Here is a 13,215-nt window from a genome sequence, read left to right on the forward strand (position 1 = left end):
GATTCCAATGACTTTCTCTGTTGTTTCTATACTTTCTATTTCATTGATTCTGCTTTGATCTTTATTTGCTTCTTGTGTCTAGTTTGGATTTAACTTGCTCTTCTTTTTCTGGTTCCTTAAGATGAAAGATGAGGTCATTGTTTCGAGACTTTTCTTACTTTTTAATATAGGCATTCAGTGCTATAAATTTCTTCCTAAGTACTGCTTTAGCATTAGCTCAGTTTCTCATTTGCTGTTGTTTCATTTTTATTCAATTAAAAATATTTTCTAATTTTCGTTTTGATTTCTTCTTTGACTCGTGGATTGTTTAGAAGTGTGACATTTATATTGATATTTTGTATTATGACTCGAATCCTTTTATTAAGATTAGTTTTATGGTCTAGAATATGATCTATATTGGTAAATGTTTCATGTGCATGTGAAAAGAATATGTATTCTTCTCTTGTTTGTTTGTTTTTTTTTTATTTTTGGCTGCGTTGGGTCTTCGTTGCTGCACATGGGCTTTCTCTAGTTGTGGCGAGCGGGGGCTACTCTTCATTGCGGTGCACAGGCTTCTCATTGCAGTGGCTTCTCTTGTTGTGGAGCACGTGCTCTAGGCACACAGGCTTCAGTAGTTGTGGCACGTGGGCTCAGTAGTTGTGGCTTGCGGGCTCTGGAGCGCAGGCTCAGTAGTTGTTGCACACTTGCTTAGTTGCTCAGCGGCATGTGGGATCTTCCCGGACCAGGGCTCAAACCCATGTCCCCTGCATTGGCAGGCGGATTCTTAACCACTGCACCACCAGGGAAGTCCCTTCTTCTCTTGTTTGGTGCTTGTTCTACAAATGTCAGTTAGGTCAAGTTGATTGATAATATATGTCAAGTCAGCTATATCTGTGCTAATTTTATGTATACTTACTCTATCAGTTATTAAAAGAGAGGTATTAAAGTCTCTAACCATAATTGTGGATTTGTTTATTGTTCCTTGCAACTTTATCAATTTTTGCTTTGTTTATTTTGAAGTTCCATTATTAGGGGCATACATATTTAAGATTTTTATGTTCTAATGATTAATGACCCATTTATCTTCTGAAATAACCATCTTTATCCCTGGTAATATCCTCTTCTCTGAAATCTACTTTTTCTTACAGTAAAATAGCTAATCCAAGATAGAGTGGAAAAAAATAGCTATCTTTTGACTAATGTTAGAATGGTATATCTTTTTCTGTCCTTTCACTTTTAACCTAATTGTGGCTTTATATTTAAATTGTGGCTTTGGTAGGAAACATATAGTTGCTTTTTGTTAAATAAAACTTTTTGAGACAATTGTAGATTCACATGCAGTTGTAAGAAGTTATGTAGAGAAGACCCATGTGCCCTTTATCCAGTTTTCCCCAATAGTTTGCAAAACTGTAGTAAAATATCAACCAGGATTTAACATTTACACAGTCAAGATACAGAACATTTGCTTCACCTCAAAGACTCCTCATGTTGCCCTTTTATTGTAGCTACACCCACTCTCTGCTACTCAAATTCCTCCTTAACCCCTTGCAACCACTAATCTATTGTCCATTTCTATGATTTTGTCAATTCAAGAATGCTGTATAAATGGAATCATTCAGTATGTAATCTCTTGGGATTACCGTTTTTTATTCAGTATAACGTGTATATCAAGAGTTTGCCCCTTTTTATGGTTTAGTAGTCCATGGTATGAATGTAACACAGTTTGTTTAACCTCACCCATTGAAGGATACCTGTTTTGTTTCTAGTTTTTGGCTATTACAAATGAAGTTGATACAAACACCTGTATGTAGATATTTGTGTTAACATAAATTTTACTTCTCTGGAATAAATGCCAAGAGCACAGTTGCTGGGTTGTATGCTAAGTGCATATTTAGTTTTTAAAGAAACTGCTGTTTTCCAGAGTAACTGTACCACTTTATGTTCCTGCCAGCAATGTATGAGTGATCCAGTTTCTTCACATCCTCACCAACATTTGGTATTGTCACTTAAAAAAAAAATTCTAGCCATTTTGATAGGTGTATTCTACGTTCTAACTACTAGTCCTCTGTCAGATATGTGGTTTGAAAATATTTTCTCCCAGTGTGTAGCTTGTCTTTTTAACCTCTTAACAAAGTCTTACATGGGGCAAAATTTTTAATTTTAAGGAAGTCCAATTTAACAGTTTTCATTTGATTGATCAGGCTGTTGATGTCAAGTCTAAGAACTCTTTACCTGGCCCTATCCTGAAGATTTTCTCCTATGCTTTTTTCTGAAAGTTTTACAGTTTTACATTTTATACTTAAGTCTATGATCTATTTTGAGTTAACTTTTTGTAAGGTGTGAGACTTAGAGCTTTGGGTTGGTTTTGGTTTTGGAGGGGGCGGGGTTTGCCTATGGATATCTAGTTATTCCAGCATAGTGTGTTGAAAAGGCTGTTCTTCCTCCGTTGAATGGCATTGGCACCCTTGTCAAAGATTAGTTGGTCATATTTGTGTAGGTCTATTTCTGGGTTCTCTGTTCTGTTCCACTGATCTATGTGTCTATCCCTTTGCCAACACTACAGAGTCTTGATACTGTAGCTACATAATTAATCTTGAAATGGGGTATATTGTTTTCTTCCACTCTTTTTCTTATTCAAAAAAATTTGTAGCTATTCTAGTTCCTTTACATTTTCATATAAATTCTAGAATAATCTGCCTGTATCTACAAGAAATTTTGATAGGAATTATGTTAAACTTGTATATCAATTTGAGGAGAATTGATGTTTTTACTCTGTGAATCTTCCAATCATGAACATGGTATTCTCTCCAATTATTATTTATATATTTGGTAGCTTTTACCATATGTGTTGTACACATTTTGTTAGATTTATTCCTTAGTATTTTTCTCTTTTTTGGTGATTTTAAATGGTGTTGTATTTTAAATTGTTTCTGTGTGTTCATTGAAATATAATTGATTTTTGTATGTTTATCTTGTATCCTATGAACTTGCTAAACTCACTTATTAATTCTAGACTTTTTGCAGCTTTCTTGGAATTTTCCACACAGACAATCATGTAAATAAGGACAGTTTTATTTCTTCCTTTCTAATCTGAATGCCTTTTATTTCCTTTTCTTGCCTTCCTGCACTGGCCAGAACTTCCAGTACTAGGTTGAATAAAAGTGATGAGAGCAGACATCTTTGCCTTTTTCCCGACTTCGGGAGGAAAGCATGGAGTCTTTCACTGTTAAGTATAATGTTAGCTATTGGTTTTTGCAGATGTTCTTTAAACAAGTTGAGGAAGTCCTCCTTATTGCTCTTTTTCTGGTAGTTTTGTCACGAATGGATGTTTAATTTTGTCAAATGCTTTTTCTGCACCAGTTGATATGATCATGTGATTTTTCTTCTTGATAGCCTGTTTGTGTAATGGATTACGTTGATTGATTTTTGAATATCGAACCAGCTTTGCATCCCTGGAATAAACCCACTTGATCACAGTGTGTAATTCTTTTTTATATACTGCTAAATCCTATTTGCTAGTATTTTGTTAAGGATTTAAAAATCTAAATTCTCGAGGGATATTGGTCTGTAGTTTTCTTTTTCTGTACTGTCTTTCTTTTGGGGGGGGCGGGTATCAGGGTAAAGCTGGCCTCACTGAATGAATTGTGAAGTGTTACCCTTCTGTTTTCTGGAAGAGATTGTATAGAATTGGTGTTAATTCTTTAAACACTTGGTAGAATTCTCTAGTGAAACCATTTGGGCCTCAATATTTCTTTTGAGGGAATTTTTAAATTACAAATCAATTTTCTTTATAGTTGTAGGGCTATGCAAATGATCTGTTCCATGTTGGGTGAGTTTTAGTAGTTTGTGCTTTTTGAGGAATTGGTCCATATTGTCTAAGTTGTCAGATTTATGGATGTGGAGTTCTTTGTAGTATCCCCTTATCTTTCTGCTGTCTGAAGTGTCTGTAATGACATCCCTTGTTTTATTCTTGATATTGATAATTTGTGTCTTCTCTTTTTTTTTTTCTTCGTCACCCTTGCTAGAGGTTTGTCAATTTTATTGATCTTTTCAAAGAGTGAGCTTTTTGTTTCATTAATTTTCTCTATAGTCTGTCTTTAATTTCATTGAGTTTTATTCATATGTTATTTCTTTTCTTTTGCTTGCTTTGGGTTTATTTTCCATTTCTTTTTCTAGGTTCTTGAGGTGCAAGCTTAAATTATTGATTTGAGACCTTTTCTCTTTTCTACTGTAAGCATTTAGTGCTATAAATATTCATCTCAGCTGTAGGTGTGTCCCAGAAATTTTGGTATATTGTATTTTTATTTAGTTTAAATTATTTTTTATATCCTTTGAGGTTTTCTCTTTGACCCATGGATTATTTAATAGCATATTGTTTAGTTTCCACGTGCTTGGAGATTTTCCTGTTATCTCCCTGTTATTGAGTCCTAATTTAAGTCCATTGTGGTCAGAGAACATAGTGTATGATTTCAGTTCTTTTAAATTTGTTGAGGTTTGTTTTGTGGCCCAGGATATGGTTTATTTTGGTATGTTCCACTGGCACTTGGTAATAATCTATATTCAGCTGTTGTTGAGTGGAACATTCTATAAATGTCAATTGTTTCCTGTTGGTTGATGGTGCTGTTGAGTTCTTCTATATGCTTCCTGATTTTTCTACCTAGCTGTTATATCTGTTGCTAAGAGAGTGGTGTGGGAGTCTCCAGCTATAATTTTGGATCATCTGTTTCTCCTTTCAGTCCTATCAGTTTTTGCTTCACACATTTTGTAAATCTTGTTTGCTGCATACCCATTTAGAATTGTAGTGTCTCCTTGGTGGATTGACCTGTTTATCATTATGTGATGTCAGTTCCATCTCCTCAACTCAGAGAGTCCATCAGGCTCTGCCTGGCTTTACCTTCCCTGTGCCACAGACTGGAAACTCTCTCAAGGCAATATACTGGGGCTACTGTAGGTTCACTTCATTTGTTTTCCATCATTCAGGAATGACTGCACTTCATTGCCTGATTGTCTGTGTCTTGAAAACTGTTGTTTCATATATTTGTTTATTTTTTTGCGGGGGGTGGGGGGAAGAATTGCTAGAGATGGCAGGGTAAAACTGGCCCCTCTTATTCCATCTTTGGTGTAAGCCAAAGTCTCAATATGAGTTTTATTAGTATTGGATGTAGTGACTCGTTCTCTGGGCTTCTGTCCTCTAAATGACAATCTAGGAAATTCAGACCTTCAGAAAGCTCCAATTAATTATGAATAAGGTGTTGTCTAACTTTACATTACAGTGCAGTGATATGGTTAGATCTCTGGGACTTTCTCTTGAGAGCCAAGTTTTGTAGCTCCTCTGAGTCCACATTTTCTACACCTCAGATACCTCTTCTAGAGCGTCTTCTGTGAATGTTTATCATTAATTGACTAGTAGGTAGCGTAGTTTCCTTATAAGAGCCAAGTATTTAGGGGGAAGTATCCAATAGACATCACTGTTAGTCATCATTTCTAGACATTAGATAGCTTTCCAAGTTTAAGATGGCTTTTCCCCCAGTGTATCTGGGTTGTACAGGCTTTTATGCAATTACTGTGTGATAACTAATTCTAAGTACCTTTAAAATAAATGAATCATTTACACTTATAACCTGAGTTTTAAATTAATAGTTGATTTAATAAAAATGCTTTTATTTGTAAATAGCACCAGCCGCTACCCTATCAGTGCAACCTGTCAGAGCATTGTGTATCATGATAGAATCATTATCCCTTCTTTCCAAGTGTTTCATAAGAAAGTCTTCACTCCAAATTTAGGACCAGTTGATTCAAACAGTGGCACATCTCCTCTTTTCCTATCCATAGTATACAGTCGATGGAATTGTGAATATTATTTTGAGGTTATAGATGAAAGGTCATCTTATATTTGATTTGTTAAATCTTGAATCAGTCTTACACAGTTACTCTTGACTTTCTAATTAGAATATATTTGTATCCAAGAAGTCATAACCATCCAAAACCTGTATGCACCTAACAACTGGGTGTCAAAATATAAAAGGAAAAAATTTTTGGAAATGAAAGGATAAATAGACAAATCCACTGTTATAGTGGGAGACTTCAACACCCTTCTTTGAAGTAACTGAGAGTTCAAGTAAGCAGAATTTAAAATTTAAAGATACAGTTGACCTGAGTAGCACTATCAATCAATGGGATCTAACTGACATTTATAAAATGTTCCATCTGACAACAACAGAATACACATTCTTCTCAAGCTAACCTGGAACATTCATCAAGATAGATCATATAATGAGCCATAAGACACACATTAAGAGAGATTTAAAAGCAGAAATCATACAAAGTATGTTCTCAGACCACAATTGAATTAAACTAGAAATCAGTAAAATATTGTTGGAAAATCACTCAGATATTTGGACATTGACCGACACACTTCCAAATAACACATGAATCAAGCAATAAATCTCAAGGGAAACAGAAATATTTTGAACTAAGTGAAGATTAAAACACTACTTATCAAAATTTTGTGAAATATAATAAAAACAGTGCTTAGAGGGAATTTTACAGTATTGAATGTATGTATTAGAAGATAAAATAGATCTAAAAAGTCAATAATCTAGGCATCCACCTTAGGGAACTAGAAAAAGAAAAAAATTAAACCCAAAGTAAGCAGAAGAAATAAATAATAAAAACTAGAACAGAAATCAATGAAATTGAAAACAGGACATCAGTGGAGAAGATCAACAAAACCAAAAGCTTTGAAAAGATCGATAAAATCCATACCTCTAGCTAGGCTAATTAAGAAAAAAAGAGAGAAGATACAACTAATATCAGAAAGGAAAGAGGGGGCATCACTACTGATCACATGGGCATTAGAAGGATAGTAAAGGAATATTATGAACAGCTCTATGCCTGCAAATTTGATAACCTAGGTGAAATGGACCAACTCCTAGAAAGACACAATCTGCCAAAATTTACACAAGGAGAAATAGACAATCTGAACAGGCCTATATCTATTAAGAAAATTAATAAGCTGCCAAACCCAAAAGTACCATGCCTAGGTGAGTTCATTGGTGAATTCTACCAAACATTTAAGGAAGAAATTATACCAATTCTCTACAATCTCTTCCAGAAAATAGAAGCAGAGACAATACTTCCTAACTCATTCTGTGAGACCACAATTGCTCTAATACTAAAATTAGACAAAGACATTACAAGAAAGGAAAACCTATAGACCCATAGCTCTCATAAAGATAGATGTAAAAATTTTCAACAAAGTATTAGTAAATCAGATCTAATAAGGTATAAAAAGAATTATACACTGTGACCAAGTGGGATTTATTCCAGGTATGCAAGGCTACTTCAGCATTCAAAAATCAATCAGTATAATCCATTATATCAACAGGCTAAAAAAAAATCACATGATCACATCAGTAGATGGAGAAAAATCATTTGACAAAATCTAACACCCATTCATGATTAAAAAAAAATAACTGAGCAAACTAGGAATAGAGAACTTTCTCAACTTGATATAGAACATCTACAAAAACTCTACAGCTAACACATTACTTAATGGTGAAAAACTAGATGTTTTCTCCCTAACATCAAGAAGAAAGCAAGAATGTCTGCTCCCACCACTCCTAGTCAACATTGTATGGGAAATCCTAGCTGATGCGATAAAACAAGAAAAGGAAATAAAAAGTATATAGATTGGAAAAGAAGAAATAAAACTATCTTTGTTTGCAGATTACATGATTGCCTATATAAAAAATGTGGAAGACTAAACAACAAAAAATCTTTTGGAACTAATAAGCAATTATAACAAGGTTGCAGGAGACAAAGTTAATATATAGAAGTCAATTGCTTTCTTACATACTGGCTATGAAACATTGAAATTTGAAATAAAAACACAATATCATATACATTAGCACCAAAAAACCCACTTAAGTATAAATCTAACAAAATGTGATAAATTGCAAAACTCTGATGAAAGAAATCAAGGAATATCTAAATATGTGGAGAGATATTCCATGTACATGAATAGGAAGACTCAATATTTTCAATTTGTCAGTTCTTTCCAACTTGATTGTAAATTTAACACAGTCCCAATAAAAATCCTAGTTTGTGGATATTAACAACCTGAGTCTAATGTTTACATGGAAAGATAAAAGAATCGGAGTAGCCAACACAATATTTAAAGGAGAAGAACAAATCAGAGGACACTACCTGACTTTGAGATTTAATATAAAGCTACATAATCAAAACAATGTGATATTGCCCCTCCTCCTGCCAAGAAAAAAAAAAGATAAATAGTTCAATGGAACAGCAGAGAGCCCAGAAATAGACCCAAACAAATATAGTTGACAGAGCTTTGACAGAGGAGCAAAATCAATCCAGTGGAGAAAGGATAATGTTTTCAACAAATGGTGCTGTAATAACAGGTCATCATATGCAAAAATAAAAACAAACAAAAAAACAACTTAATTCAAAGTGGAATTATATTTAAATGTAAAATACATACTATAAAACTAATAGAAGATAACATAGGAGAAAATCTAGGGGACCTTGGGATTGGCAATAAGTTCTTAGATACAACACCAAAAGCCTGATCCACAAAAGAAAAAATAGATAAGTTGGACTTCATTAAAATAAAAAACTTCTGCTGTCAAAGACATGTTAAGAGATTGAAAAGACAAGCCACAAGCTGGGAGAAAATACTTGCAAAACACATATATGATAAAGGACTTGTATCCAAAATATACAAAGAACTCTTAAAACTCAGTAATAAGACAACCTGTTTTAAAATGGGCCAAAGATTTGACTAGATACCTCATCAGAGAAGATATACAGGTGGCAAATAAGCATACAAAAACCTGTTCAACGGTAAATATCATTAGAGAATTGTGAATTAAACAACAATGATATATCACTACATACCTAAAATTCATTCATTGCTGGTAGAAATGCAAAGAAGACTGTTTGGCAGTATTTCTAAAACTAAACATATTATCATACAGTATCTTACCAAATTGTCAAACAAGGAGCAGTTGAGCTCCTTGATATTTACTTTGAGTAGAAAACCTAAGACCACACAAAAACGTGCACATGGATATTTACAGCAGCATTATTCATGATTGCTAATACTTGAAAGCAACAAAGAGGTGAATGGATCAACAAATTGTGGTACATCCATACAACAGAGTATTATTCAGCAATTTTAAAGAAATGAGCTATCAAGGCATGAAAAGACATTGAGGATCCTTAAATGTATATGGCTTTGTGAAAGAAGCCAATCTGAAAAGTCTACATACTGTATGATTCCAACTATATAACATTCTGGAAAAGGCAAAACTATGTATACAATAAAAAGATTAATGGTGATAGAAGTTTGGGGAAGGGAGAAATGAATAGGTGGAGCACAGGTGATTTTTAGGGAGGGAAACTGTTCTGTATGTTGTTGTAATAGTAGATTTTGTCATTATTTGTCAAAACCCACAGAATGTACAACACAAAGAGTGAATTCTAATGTAAACTATGGACTTTGGTTCATAAGAATGTATCAATATTGGCTTATCAATTGTTTTAACAAATGTACTACACTAATGCAAGTTGTTAATAATAGGGGAAACTGGGGAAGGGAGGCAGGGGAAAGAGCGGAGGTTTCCATTTACCGTACAGGAACTCTCTCCTTTCTGCACAGTTTTTCTGTAAACCTAAAACTGCTCAAAAAATAAAGTATATTAATTTTTTTAATTAAAAGAAAAAAAGAGCAAGAAAGAGAGCTGAAGCAGGGAAAACAGTGAGCATAAGGCTACACTTCCCAAGCTTTTTTCAACCTGTTTCATGGTGGAGTGACCATCCAGTCTTTAGCTACCTCCAGACCTACTCAGAAGATTAACAGAGCACAATATATCAACACATCTGCAGCCAATTTACAGCTTAGGCTACAGAATACCTGTTGGGAAATTTTGCTCTAAGAAAACAAGAGAGAAAAAGTGAATTTTTAATGGTAGTTTTAATTATTGTCATTGTGAAAAATCATGAGCTGTATACCAATTAATTAGCAAGTTGGAAATAGTTATTTCTGTTGCTGGCCTGATGTGGTGAAATTGGAATGCTCTAACAATGCAGGTTTCAAAATAAATTGTTACAGACTTTTTCTAAAACAACATAGCCATAAGTTTTCAAAACCCTATAATATTATATATACTTGAATCCAATAATTTATTATTGGTAATTTACGCTATGGAAATGAACTTAATGAATTAAATTATTGTACAAAGATGTTTATTACTACATTACTTATAATAACAAAACATGAAAACTCTCAATATCCATATAATAGGAGAATGATTGAATAATCTTTGTTCATCAACTCAATGGGATGTGATGCAGCCATTACAAATCATGATTAGGAAGTTTCGTTATAGTTTGAATTGCTGTTAATAATCATGATTACAGTTAGCTCAACATAGCACTCTGTGAAAAAGACTGAATACAAAAGCTTCAAACATTACATTCTTTCCTTTTAACCTCCACAATTTTGTCCATGCTCGCTCCTTAACTTGGTATAAATGGATCAGTGTACAGATACAACTATGTAAACATCATATGCGAATACACAGATTCCGGCAAGGCACTGAAATTTAAAAGCCACATGGTGAGATTTAGGATTTCCTTTTTTTAATTTTTAAATTCCTACCATTGTTTGTATAATAAATAATTGATCTTTCAATGACTAGCAGTGCTATGCTTCTTTTAATTCAGTAGGGATTTAAGAGACCTGAATGATCACCCTTGAACAGTCATCATGGCAGTACCTACACTGGCAGAAAAATGTGAGAATTTAGGAACTTACCCAGATAATTCAACATCCTGACCGACCCCCTTCTCTACACCCCACCCCCCAAATTATCACTTTTTAAAAATCATACAGAAAATTAAAACAGGTTTTTTTCCTTTAGATAAAACTGTCTCAACTCTCAACTCACTTTGCTGGTTACAATCTGTTACAGCAGTGCTTCTCAAAGTTTAATTGCATACGAATCGCCTGGGGATGTTATTAAAAGGCAGGCTTTGATTTGGTAGATTTAGGGTGGGGCCTGAGATTCTTCATTTCTAACTAGCTCCCAGGTGATGCCTGCACTGCTGGTCCAACAACCATACTTGAGTAAATAATCATATAGCATTTGAGTAATTTACTTATCTAGTGAATCCCGATAATTCATGTACTTATGTATGTTTGTATACCTATGCATGCATATGCATATCTGTGCATACATATGCATAAACACATACACATATTCAAAGCGTTCTGTCAGGTTTGGCCATCAACATCAAGCAAATTTTGGAAACTGCCCAGTTTACACTGTAATATATGCTATATAGACAGCCTAGTATCCTTAGTTTTCTCATTTTTGAAACAAAGATAATAAAAAGTGGGTTACCTACTGTCCCTGAATTCTGTGGAAGAAAGAAAGGAATGTTGTGGAGTTAGATCATTGTTGGCAGAGACTTGACTGGTTCAGTGATAAAAGCAAAATCTGGTTGTAAATGTTCAAAAAGCATCAGTAGACTTTTGTAACTCTTGCTGATGAAATTGACATTTAGCACTTTTCTTTCTCATAGACTATGCTCAATAAATATTTGTTCAGTGAACGCCACATGAACAAATGCATGAACACCTACAGCTATGTCTTTGTAATGTATTCCATGCAGTAATTTTCAGCTACTGGCTGAAAACGTTATCTTTTTTTTTTCTTCATGGTGTTCTCAAATGATAACCTGATCGACGTCAACTGTGATGAAAGTATTCATTTTGTGGAAAATCTTAAATCAGTGAAATGCTGTTTCCTATGACATAGTGCTTGAATTGATAATATCTTCCAGAGTCAGTGAGTAACTATCAACAAATTTTATTTTCCAGACACTGTCCTCAGCAAATATAATGCTGAGAGGTCAGGGCCCATCTGCAGGGTGTAAAGAGGCAGCGTCTGAAATACTCTTCTCGCTTCTTCCTTTGCATAGATAATGCATTGCTTTCCCCTACTGAATAGGAATTGTTGCCATAGTAATGCTTTAAAAACACTCCTAGGTCAATATCAGAACTGCAGAAAGTATCTCAAATATGCTATGCAATTTGTGAGTCTAAAGCTATACCCTCACCCTTGTTTATTTGCTCAACTGTGGAATAAAGATTTGAGCCACTCCTCACGACTGGTCAGTTCTGTAATGTGAAGAATGAGTCAGTCAACCAACAAGTGTCCTGTGAATGCTTCCCAAGCAGAGGACTGACTGTGCAAGGCGTTAAAATACAACATGTCATATGCAGAGGCTTTGGCTCCGCCAATCTAGAAAAATGCAGTGCTAACTGTACCAGGAGCCAGGATCCCCGCTGTCCCTTAAATGCACACTCTGATATGTGCCATATTATGGTTATTAGTTCACATAAGGAAAATAAATATCTTTCTTTTCTCATTGTCCTATTCATCTTTAGCTTCCCATCACAATTGCCAACCTGTCCACATAAATACCGCATAAGTACCACGTGCCCCCTGCACAAAGTATGAGAAATGAGTTGCAATTCCTTATATTACAGAATGTTTAGAAACATTCGGATAGTTCAGAATCAAGAGCTAGAAGAAAAAAATATACCAATTATGTGTCTGCTTCCTTTTGTAACAAAGCTGCACATACACGGGCAGTGCTTATTATGTCAAGATGTAGATACTTATTCCAAAAGAGCCCATCATCTTCAAGTGCTGTTGCACAGAGCTCCTCACATTAGCCCAGTAGTGCATGTGCTTCTGAGGAGCTGGGGAACAAGAGGCCTGGGTTCCAGCTGTAGCCCTGCTTCCAGCCGTGTGACCCTGAGCAAGTCATTTCCCCTTTCCTGAGCCTGGCTTCCCATGTGTGAAAAAGATGAAGCTGCGTTTCACAATCTCTGAGTTCCCATCTGACTATAAAACTCTATGGCTCGGGCTTCCCTGGTGGTGCAGTGGTTAAGAATCCGCCTGCCAGTGCAGGGGACGTGGGTTCGAGCCCTGGTCCAGGAAGATCCCACATGCCGTGGAGCAACTAAGCCTGTGCGCCACAACTACTGAGCCTGTGCTCTAGAGCCCGCGAGCCACAACTACTGAAGCCCGTGAGCCACAGCTACTGAAGCCCATGCGCCTAGAGCCCGTGCTCCACAACAAGAGAAGCCACCGCAATGAGAAACCCGCGCACCACAACGAAGAGTAGCCCCTGCTCACC

Source organism: Eschrichtius robustus, chromosome 9 (genome assembly GCF_028021215.1).
Source record: "Eschrichtius robustus isolate mEscRob2 chromosome 9, mEscRob2.pri, whole genome shotgun sequence".
Classification (NCBI taxonomy): domain Eukaryota; kingdom Metazoa; phylum Chordata; class Mammalia; order Artiodactyla; family Eschrichtiidae; genus Eschrichtius; species Eschrichtius robustus.